This window comes from Pinus tabuliformis, chromosome 3_2 (assembly GCF_031772625.1).
Source record: "Pinus tabuliformis cultivar Carrire ecotype Pingquan chromosome 3_2, CPIR1, whole genome shotgun sequence".
Classification (NCBI taxonomy): domain Eukaryota; kingdom Viridiplantae; phylum Streptophyta; class Pinopsida; order Pinales; family Pinaceae; genus Pinus; species Pinus tabuliformis.
In genome coordinates, this window is record NC_142302.1 from 652,659,558 (window position 1) to 652,671,476 (window position 11,919).

Sequence of the window (11,919 nt, forward strand, 5' to 3'; positions counted from 1 at the left end):
CTGTCCTCATATAACACATCAATGGTTAGCCATGACGAGAAGAAGAAGAAGAATGGCTGTGGCTTTTGGGATGAATGCCTAGGCATACTTTGGATCCTGAAAAATAACCCTGTAGCTTCCATGAATGCAATTTGTCTCCTGCCATTTGTATCAATCTGCTTGACTAGATACCTGCAGGGATTCCTGAGATTGATCAACCAAAACAAGTGGCCGAAATGTATGGAAATGGGTTTGCTGATGTGGTGGCAGGAGTGCCAGATAACAACATTGTATTGGGGGAAAAGTAATGGCAGGAGGTTACTTTGGCGGAAGGGGGGTGGGGTCTGCAGGCATGAGGTGGCGGACAGGCAGTGGAGGGGAAAGGATGGCATATGAGCGAATGGTGGGGACGGGGGAGTCCACATGGCAAGTCAACGATCATAAATTAAAATTGCGATTAAATTAACTTAACAATTGATCTTAACACTAAACCTTAATCAACCATGTTTAAACACTCTCGTTAATTAATTTTATTTTTACTAATCTAATTCAACTACGATTAAACTGTGTGGCTAATTCATTCACTAACCTAAACTAATTTTATTTAATCCAGTCTAATCACGTTTAAACAATGTGATTAAACTAACTAATATACTTCTCCTAATTCAATGTGGCATTTAAACAAGATGCACACTTTATTGAAATTTTTCTAAGGTACTTCTAATGAAATTTTTCATTTTTGAGTGGCACTTTGATTTGCTCACTTGCATCCATATTTTTTATGGGGTATTTTCATTATTTTTCTTGTTTTTTCATATTTTATTTTTTACTCTTTTCACATGTATATATTTTTTATATCCCCATTTCTTTTCTTTTCTATTTTTTCTTTAGAAATAAATTTGCAAAATGGAAGATTATTTACAACATCTCATATACAAAATTACAGCTACAATCAAGTCATCCTTTGATATATAGGACCCTAACAGTGGCTCCAATGGGGATGGCACCCTCCTTGTGAGGTGTCAAGAACGCTGCAGATCAATAGCCTTGATCCATTGGGAAAACTCTCTTTATTCTGCAATTGAATCTGATCCACCTGTTGTCAATCATAAATATGGGTAACAAATCGTCAGAAGCTTAGGGCCTTCTCTCCGGGCTTCAATTTATGATGTGAGCCACTGTCATTCTTGCAGTAGAATAGTAAAATGATATGTACAATGATTCTAAATGAAACTGATTTAAATTTGAGGAAAGTAGTATTTGAGAGGTCTACCATTGACAGGTCCACCAGGAAGTGCTTCTTCAATCAAGTCCTTCAAGAAAAATGCATTATTGCCTCTGAAAGCTTCATTTTATATGGCCCTTTCCACAAACTGTCCAACTTACCATGCTCGCCTTTGTCTTCATTCCTTGATTCCCACTTTAACTCTAGCTCACCTAATTGGAAATCATCTGCTTTTGTTCTCATGTCATAGATGTTTTTGATGTTGTCTTGAACAAGTTGAGTTTTTTTATACACCTCTTCCCTAGATTGTTGCAATTGTATCGTCTGGTTAATCCTCCTATGTAATTCATTAGTTTCCACTTGTGATTCTTGTAACAATTTTAAAACAGGAATTTCCAGAGAAACTAGAAACACAACATCAAATCCATATATTAACTGGAATGGAGACATTCAAATAGACTTTTTGGTGCTAATTCGGTCAGCCCACAGGGAATTAATCAACTTTTTATGCCATAAATTTTTATTCTCTTGCAGTAGATTTTTGATGATGTTGACTAAACTCTTGTTGGAGGACTCAACTAACGCATTTCCTTGTGGGTAATAGGAAGTTGAATGTCCTAATATTATGTGGTATTTGTTACAAAAATCAACCATTTTCTTTGACTTAAAGGAAACAACATTGTTAGTGATAATCTTATGGGGGCATCCAAACCTAGACAGAATGTTACCTTCTAAAAATTGGATAATGATAGTATCTGTGGCTTGCTCGGTTGGGATAGACTAAATACACTTGGTAAAGTAATCAATGGTTGTTAAGATCCATCTATGTTGGCCTGAGGAGCTGGGATGGATTTCACCAATGAAATCTAGGCCCCACTTCTAAAAAGGAGTTTCAACTAAAATGGGTTTCAATGGTAAAGGCAAAAGTTTTCTCTTGCCTTCAAAGGTTTGACAGTGGTGGAAAGTGGTGACTTTCTTATGCTCGTCTACAAACAAGGTAGGTCAGTAAAGCCAGACCTTAGGATTTTGTTGGTTGTGGTTTTCTAATACAAATGGCCTCCACAATGTCCTTGATGAAACTCTTCCATGACCCTGTTTGCTTCATCTTTCAGTAAACAGTTTAGTAAAATACCTCCACCATATTTCCAATATACATTTTGATCTAAAATATAGAATTTCATAGCTTTAATTTTAAGAAACCTAGCTTTTGTTTTGGTTAAACCAGGAGGAGCTTGTAATTTTTGTAGTACAAAGATAATGCCGACATGCCATGGTGAAGTAGCAAAGGTCTCAGACACCTGTGGAGTCGCCATCTCTTCATGTTCATCTAGTGAAATAATATAATTGATATCCAATGCATGAAAATTGGACTCAACCATTATCTTTTCCAATCCCTGACCTTTGATGATCTTGGTTGGTTTAATCTCAATGTCATACTCTAGGATCACAAAAATCCATTTCCCTCTTCAGCGATCTAGGTCAGTCTGTGTGAGAATATCTTTTACCACAACACTTGGTAAAAATGCAATGATATGAGTATGTAGGATGTATACTATAAAATCCTTTAATGCCTTTACCAAAGAAAATGATTGTTTTTCCATAATGTTTTACTTTACAGATGCATCACTCAGAGCTCTGCTGAAAAAAGCTATGGGATGTTCATGGCCTTCATTGTTTTTCTGCAATAAAATAGTTGCAATAGTATGCTCAAATGCAAAAGAAAAAATAATGAAATCCTTTGTAAAGTCAGGGCTTATCAAAAAATGAGCAATAGTTAAAGCTATCTTTACTTCATTAAAGGATTTCTTGGTTTCTGTATTCCATTTTATTTCCATGTCTTTCTTTAACATATTTGTAATGGATCTTAAGATTTCAGCCAAGTTAGGAATACATCTTCTGAGAAAATTTATCCTACCAATAAAGGATTGAACTTCTTTCTTGTTTCTGGGAGGGTCAATTTTTAGTATGGTTTCGACTCTGTTAGGATCAATTCTAATACCTTCTTTAGAAATGATATGACCTAGAAGTTTTCCCTCCTCTAAACCAAAAAGAATTTTCTTGGGGTTTAAGGAGATAAAATATTTTCTGCACTTTTCAAAAACTCTTCTTAAATGGTGCAAGTGTTCTTCGTCTGTTTTTGAAAACACAATTATATCATCTAGGTAAATCATAATGAACTTGTCAATTTCATCAGCAAAGGCTATCTCCATTGCTCTTTGGAAAGTGACCCCAACATTCATCAGGAAAAAAGACATTTTTACATACATAAAAGTTCCCCATGGTGTTGTAATTGTTGTATTGTGTTGATCTTCAGGATGAATCAGAACCTGATTGTATCCTGAGAAGCCATCCAGCAGTGAGATTATGTTGGAGCCAACTACCTTTTGTAGGATGTGATCCATTTTAGGAAGGGGATAATTATCTTTCAAAGAAACATTGTTAAGATTTCTAAAATATACACAACCTAATTTCACCTGTTTTCTTCCTAGTAGGTACTAGATTTGAGACGCATTTCGAAAATCTAAGGGGTATAATGATATTTGCATCAATAAGTTTCTTGACTTCATTTTCTATCAAAGGAAGTAAAACTGGATTTATTCTCCTCAATTTCTATTTAAAAGGATTTTGATCTTCCCTGATGGGAATGGTGTGCTGAATGATACTTGTATCATAATATTTTAAGTCTTCATTGTTGCAGGCAAACGCATCAGAGAATTCTTTAAAAAGCTCAATATATTTTATTTTTCTTTAGGTGGTAAGGATTTAGACAGTTTGACAATTTTGGGGTTCTCTGCAGTTCCTATGTTACATTCATCTACCTCAGCTCATACTGGTTCTATTTTCGTGTTCTTGGCTACATCGTCAAAGTCAAGAATCTCTTCCAATGGTACCAATCCTCTTGGTAACACATTGTCCTTTAATTGCAGAACCTCAAGTTCTTCTTGATTATCATCTATTTCATTAACCACTATTTCTTTTTCATTTTCCTCTATATCATTTTCTATATCAATATTTACAGTCTCAAATTCATCTTTCATTTGTAAGAAGTTTTCTATTTGTTTATCATTACCAAAAGCCTTCCAATATTTTACATTATCAAGGACAACTAGCATGTGTCTTACTTCTACCACATACTTCCTATTGGGATGAAAAGGCATTTTTCAAGTGCCTGTTGAAACAACCAAGGCTTCAGCTAAAATATTTTGGCCTCTAGGAATAACAGACAAATCATATTCAGAAAAGCATTGCAAAAAATCTAAGCCTACATTTCTATATGTTCTTAGTCTAGGGTGTTTAGCAGTTGTTGTAGTGGCTACTACCACCCTCCAAAATTTTTCCTTAGCTTCATTTTGGAGCCTCCCTACCAAACATCCTCAGCAACATGTCTTGCACTGACAAGTAGTTATGCTTTAGTTGAGTTTTTGTGGCTTATCAGCTTGTGTCTGCTAGCTTGTTTGCCTTCGACCCGCAAGCTGACATCCTGTCATTTGGTTATTAATTGGCTATTGTTCTCACTTGAAGAATTGCACAAAAGTAGAGGGAAACCAACCTTACCCTCTAGAATTGTGTAGAGAATTAACGCAACCTACTGCTCTCCAGAAATGCATAGAGCAAGCAAGCAACCTTACCTCTGAAAATTGCGCAGAGCAGCCCATCGATGGGCTTGCTCTCAAAATTTGCGCAGATCTGGCTAACAACCTTGAATTCAATCTAGAAATCATGTAGAGCCTGAGGGGCATCCAGAGCCACTCAACCTAGAAACTGCGCAGAAGTCATCTAGAGGCTTGCAGTCCGTTGCTTATTCTCCAAAGTTGACTGGTTCTCTCCGGGACTGAGAAATCTTGCTTTGCATGCATGGGCTGGTTTTTGCCAAAAAAGAAAAAAAAAATAAGGAAAATAATTCTTGGATTTTAGGGATCCATTTTTAGCAGTTGGGGTTACATGCAAAAGGCGTTTTAGAAACCTCCTACCAAGTGTCACTTTTTCCTAGATCTGTGGCATGCGCGTCATAAGCCTCGATCTTATCAAAACTATTTATTCGATGCTTCAGAGTTCATTCTTCACTTCGATCTTGGAGCTCTGGCATCCCCCATCGCATCTAGAAGCATTTGACACACTCAACTCAAATTTTTTTGGGTAAGTCCACTTTTCATGTCTTTTGTTTCTTTTCTGTCACTTTTGTTGTTGTTGTTGTTGTTTGAGTGTTGTTTGCTTGGTTTTTTTGAACACTTGTTGTCGTTTAATGCATGTTAGCTTGTAGAAGCACTGTTTCAAGTTTTCCATTTCATCTCCTTGTTGTTGCATGCATGACTTTCTTTTTGCATTGACAGTCGTCGTTGCGGCGACTCACTTCACACACTTACTTGTTTTCCCGTTTACTGAATCTTTCACTCACTGATTACATGCATGTTTACTCACTCATGTTTGCACTCAGCTTCGCACATGCATTTAGCCTTTACTGTTCTTCAATTGCGCGTCAGCGGGTCTTGGCTGCCTTGGCCCAGACCTTGCCTTGCCCGGCTTGCATTGCACATTTATGAGAGTGAAGGCTCTGCCCTCTGCCCAGGAATTGTGTAGATCTTGCCTCACATTGGCCTCCTAGGATTTCTCTTCACAATTCTAAGAGGCGTGCCCTGTTGGCCCCTAGAATTGCGCAGATGCAATTTTACCGGGTTACAGTCAAGCAGACTGAAACTGCGCATTGCACAATTTCAGTCCTCAGAAGGCAAAACTGGACTGTGCTCTGTGCAGTTTCAGCAGTCAGCCAGCTCACTGACGGTCCGGACTGTGTTCTACACAGTTTTGGCAGTCAATCTCCCAGCGTTCCAGTGAAAATTGCACAAATCTTCCAGTCATCCACCCAAGTGTGTTACATCTTAGTCCTCAAGTTGTTTTGGTTTTTCAACTGACATTGTTCTTTACATGAGTGTTGCTCTGTCTCCAGGTATCATAGGTGTTCGTCTCTCTCAACAATATAGGTACAATGGCTTTCAAGAGAGAAGGGTCAAAGGACACCGATGTGGTCGAGCACGTGTCTATGAGCTTGCCCATCTATGAAGACACTAAGTTGTTCATAGACAAGGAGATCAAAATGAAATGGAAGGACATCAATGACATCTTTTTAGGCACATTTGAGGAGAATATGGAGGACCGCAGGGTCTACGTCAACATACACAAGTTTGGCTTGTACCGGATTGCATGCAGATATCCCGCGTTTCCATGCGCGAACATGATCCACTGGATTGTCTCGCATACTTCTCCAGAGAGAATGGTGTTGAGTAGTGTCATTGGAACATAAATATCTACCTTTAGGGCAAAGTAATTTCAAGCGATGTATAACTTGCCGCAGTCGGTGATCACGATGGATACACCCTTCACCAAACCAAACAACAGTGTAAACTCAAGAGACATCTTGAAGAGCTGGGTGAAAGAGTCATATAAGTTCATGATAACACCCAACCAAATGTACAAGACAAGGATACCGAGGAAGGATTATTAGCTCTTGGTCATCTTCACATGCCACATATAGGGCCAAGAGAGTACAGAAACATTCCCGTAGAGTTGGGTGATTGTGTTGGATTAGCTGGCGAATGAAGGAAGACATTTCAATTGGTCTGACGTGTTGGCTCTCCGGCTGAAGGAACAAGTAACAGAAGCCCAACATCGTCCCAAGGGTCAACAAGAAAATATTTTCATATCCGCTTACATACTTGATGTAATTTGTGCTTGTCAACGGTTCCCAGGCTTAGGTTGGACATGGACAACTTTAGAAACCCCTGTGCACACCTATTGCAGGTTGTTCTCCGAATGCATCTTCCGTGGAGTTATCATAAAACTATCAGACCACTTCATCACCCCAGTGTACATGATGATCTTTGAGAAGGATCCGCTTTGCCTGTCGCAGGAAACAATGAAGGCATTGATTGACATAAAAGATTGGTATGCCTCACCTCTTGGCATGTTCATACAGATGTACAACGTGGAGAAGGCTCCACATGTTTTGCCAAAGTTTTCCATGGATAAGCTGGTCATGCAAGAAGTTGCATATCACATCTTGACAGGGTTGTTAGCAAGACTGCACAAGAAGAAGAAGGCACCTTGGCCCGCTCTTCCTTTGCGGATTGGGTTGTATGGGATCTAGAATCTCAAGCATGATGAGGTCGAGACAGAGGAATTCAAGAGGTTCACCTTCCGCACCAGAAGTTTCAATCCATATGACCCGCATTGCTTAGTGAAATACCAATGTGCAAAAGTGTATCATCCTTGGATTCACGGGGCATGTCATTGGCCTGAGCAAGATCCATGGAGATATTGCTACAACTTCTCCAGGCTCAATGAACCGTTCAAAATGGCTGTAGAGTGCAGAATGTGGCAACATCTCAGAGAGTAGCATCATCAACAGTAGCAGAGGGTAGCAGACCTGTGCTTGACAGAGGCAAGAGGAAGGTTATTGATAGCGCAGAGGCGGAGCAAAGTTGCAAGTTCAAAGAAGACCCACTTGTGTTAAGAGCAGCTTTGGAGATTGAGGCAAAGAGGCGACAATGTGACAAAAGGATCACGCAAAGGCAAAGGGAAAAGCAGAAGCTAGAGGAAGCAGAAAAGGAGTTGCAAGAGTTGAAGCAACAACTCAGGGAAGAACAAGAGCTGTGTAGAAGAGAGAAGGAAGCACAACATGAATAAGAACAATAGGAGGTGAAACATGCACATGTTGATGAAACTATGCCCATACATGTTATTGATTCATTCGAGCAGCCAACACATAGCAAACAGGGTGAGCAGTCGCAGGAGCAAGACTTTGCTCAGGAGATTGAACAGATGGATACAAATGTGGTTCAACTAGAGTTAGATCAAGACATTGACCTCATGCCTTAGAACCAAGAGGTGACTCCACCAACTTCACCAGATCCGGGAGTAGAGCAAGTCCTAAGTGATCAAGGAGACACTGAAATCCTTGAGGACAATCTAGAAGTGAATGTGCAAAAAATATCTTTCGACGAGCGGCAACACAGAGTTGTGCAGTCATGCAGAGTGCCATTAGGGGATTTTTGAGGTCTAAAATGGGCCTCCTAAGAAAAATGTGCAACCAAAATAAACTTTATAGAAACCAATATGATTCAATATCATGATTGTTACACAGTAATTTGTCACTGTCTCCCTGTCAGTCTTTCTACTGTGTCATGAGTCCAATTCATCCATGCTCATGCTCTCTAATGTTGCCAAATGACCCACTTTGCCAAAGTTTTTGCTATCATCGCGACTGTTGTCAAGATAAACGCGCTGATGGGCGCTCCATAACAGACGGAATGCGCTGCCAGCGCGGAAGTACACGTGTTTCCCGCGCTGGTCGAATTTCATGAGACAGCGCGTCTGTTATTCATATCTGATCGCGCTGACATGACCTTCTTTGTTATTCAGCTGCGATGTCAGCGCTCCAGTGCAGTTATGGACCCGCGCTGATCCAGTTTGGGCGATTTTGTTCTAACAGCCGGCCTTCCAGATGACTCCAGACCTGGTTGTTGGCCTTGTAAATGTCGCCCCCCCTTCTCTGGCATGTTTGTTTCGTCATTTGAGCCACCTTCCTTGGAGATAAGCTCATCCTCCCACCATTCATGGAGACTCCTTCTCCTATTTAAGCCTCTACCATTGCCATGAGCAGCTAGTTTGGAATTGATAGTGCTTGGAGTGTTGCTGCTAGTGTGTGAACTTAATAGGTAGTTGGTGTGACAAGTGTGGGATTGCTAGAGAGCTTAAGGAAGGTTGTGAAGTGTTTCTTTCTTGTGTAAACTTGTGTGAGAGAGAGTTTTTGTCTTGGGAGATCTACCTCCAAGGGTGAATGCTTAAGAGACTTGCTGGCTGGACCCTCTTGAGAAGGATTCGACGTCAGAACTATGGTTGTATTCTTCTTTGTTATTTATTAATAATAGATGACTATCATTATGGTTCCACTCTCGTTGTTTTATGTTTGATGTTGAGTTATATCTTTTCTGACTGATATATAATTGCATCTACTAGATTTTACGCTCGTTTTTGTGTTGTTCTTTGCATGTGCAGGTGTCCAATCACGTTGATCGTGGGGATCGTGACCGGCCAAGGCAAAGGAACGAAGGCGACATCTCTTCGACGAACACTAGCGTTGGAATCCAAGTAGGTTCTCACCATCTACTTTTTATTTGCAATTAGGAACTTGCGTGATAGCATTGTGTGATTGTTGCTAGACCCGGTCTGGGCTAGTAGGGATCGTCTCTATCCACAGAGAGGATTTACCTCTACAACAATTTGGCGACCATACTGGGGACAGAGACGATCCCTACTAGCCCAGACCTAATTCAAGATAAACCGTAAAATGAACTGAATGAACTTAAAAACGCATTGGAACATAACGCTCACTGATTAGAGGTCTAGGCTAGAGACGTGCTCCGGCGTCGTTAAACCTAGTCACTGTTGTTTCACACTACGGTTGGGTGATTCCTCCATTTGTGACTCAATAGTGGTCTAGCACGGACTTGAGCTCCCACGTACCATCGCGTATATAGGGGAGACCCCACTAGGTTATCATCCTTTATCCACAGGAAGCCGTGTCTACCGCCTTACAAGCCGTAACACGCCGAACACAACATTCGGGAAGATTGACTGCCGTACGGGAAGTCCTTGGTTTTCATATGACTGCCAAGGTGTATATGCAGTTTTACGGATTTGTTTGGTAAACCCTTTGCCTAGTCTCTCCAGAGTAGTCACTTTTGATCCTTTTCGGACTCCTTAAAAGAAAAGGCTCACTTGAGCAGTTTGTCACTTCGGGCTCACAAAACATTCGAAGGCGACTAGAGTCACCTTTTTGTCCTTTTCTCGACTCTTAAAACATGAAAAGGTCAAGTTGTGTCCTTGCGTCTTAAAATTTATTTGGCCGCGATTAACATTACCCGGTTAGATCTTTTTTGCGTTAGCTTGAGTAGGCTTCTTTTCGTTCTCGATGGCAACTTTTCCAGGGTTCACCAACCCAGGGATCCCCTCTAACGGGAACCCTGCTCATTTCGCTCCTTTTGGAAATGTTGGTGCTCCTTATATGGCAACGTTGTCCCTCCCAGGGTTAACTATTGGGTTGCCGGTTTGGTTGTTCTCAACCTCTTTGGTCCCTGTCGTCTCACCGTCTGATCAATCAGTCCCTCCACCTGAACAAAATCATGTTGATTCTGTTAGTGTCAGTCTTTCCAGCCTTCCTCCAGTGATCAAATGTGCTCTTACAAAGTGATTTTGAAGTGTCAAGGTCAAATTTCGTCATTTACGTGAGTCTTCAAGCAAAATTTGGTCACTAGGCATTAGGTCTAGGGTTTGTTTTCACTCTTTTCAAATTTGTCCAAATGGCAGTCCATGTCATCATTCAGCTGAGTCTATCATCATTCATAGGGTTTTCATTATCATGTCAGTGTCTAATGAGTCATTTTACACCTTGTTCATGCTTCAGTTGTGCCTTGGCAAGGTCATTTCCCTCCCCTAGGGTTTTGAAACCAATTTCTCTTGGATGGTCAAATCATTAGCAAAACTTGTATCCAGATGTTCATACACCTTCCCCTATCCTTAAAGTACCTTACCAAATTCTTCCCATCAATGATATTCCCCAAATTCCTCATTTTCGCACAAACCCTAGTTTCTAGCTACAACCTGGCAATTTTCTAGGTTGGGCCTGTGTTTTGCCCTTTTGGACCCCTTCCCCTCACTAAATCTCTGAGATTCCACTTTCCCCTACTTCCTAACATCCCTCCCCACTTCCAAAAATTTCCCCAAGAATTTAGAAGCCCCTTATCCCCTTCATTTCGCTTCATTTCGACAAAATTCCTTGTTTCACACATCGGGATAAGTTTCACTCAAAAGATGTTTTAGAGAAATAAAAGATGAATTTTGGGAAACTGAGAGAGGTTTTTGTCCACAACATGCCAAAGAAAAAAAAATCCTTCACTTTTTGCAAAGGTGTCATGTTTGAGAGAAATGTCAAGAATACCGTTGCTTCAGGAGAATCAAAGACACCTCTGAAGTGACCTTGGGAAAATCAGGTTTTCTCCTAGCTTGGTTGGCCAAATGATTTGCTTTATGGGTAAAATGATAACTAGACACAAAGATCTTTCCAATGAGCTATCATGAGCTCAATTTGGGGTTGAGGAAGGCATTCAAAAGTTGACTGCAACAACACTCTTCCTTGAGGCAGCCTCATTTGGCACTTTTTGACCAGTCTTGGGAGATTTGATTTTTGATAGGTCAAATGAACTCGAAATTGAAAAATTCTAGTTGGATTGGAAAGTAGACTCAAAGACCTTTCCAACGAGCTATCCTGCACCCGATTCCAACACTGGGAAGGCCTCCAAAATCCTCCTACAAAAGCGCGCGACCCGTTGGGCGAGCGCGACCCATCAGAGTGCCTTTGCCAGTGCAAAAATTACACGGGCGCGACCCATTGAGGGCGCGCGACCCGTTGGGAATTTCTCCACAGAAATTTGCCAGTGATCTGCCAAATAACCCCGGATTGCTTCAAGGTTGCAGGTAGGCCTCTCCTCATGAAAATACATTGTTTACCAAAGTTTGAAAAGCATGTGAATGTTGTTTAAGCCAATCATTTTGAAATAATGAATCCAATGCATATTTGCTCAAGAAGGTCAAAGTGTTGGTTGAGCTAGGGTTTTTCTTGTTGTTTTCAAGGTTATCCTTTTCACCCCCACTTTTTCCCT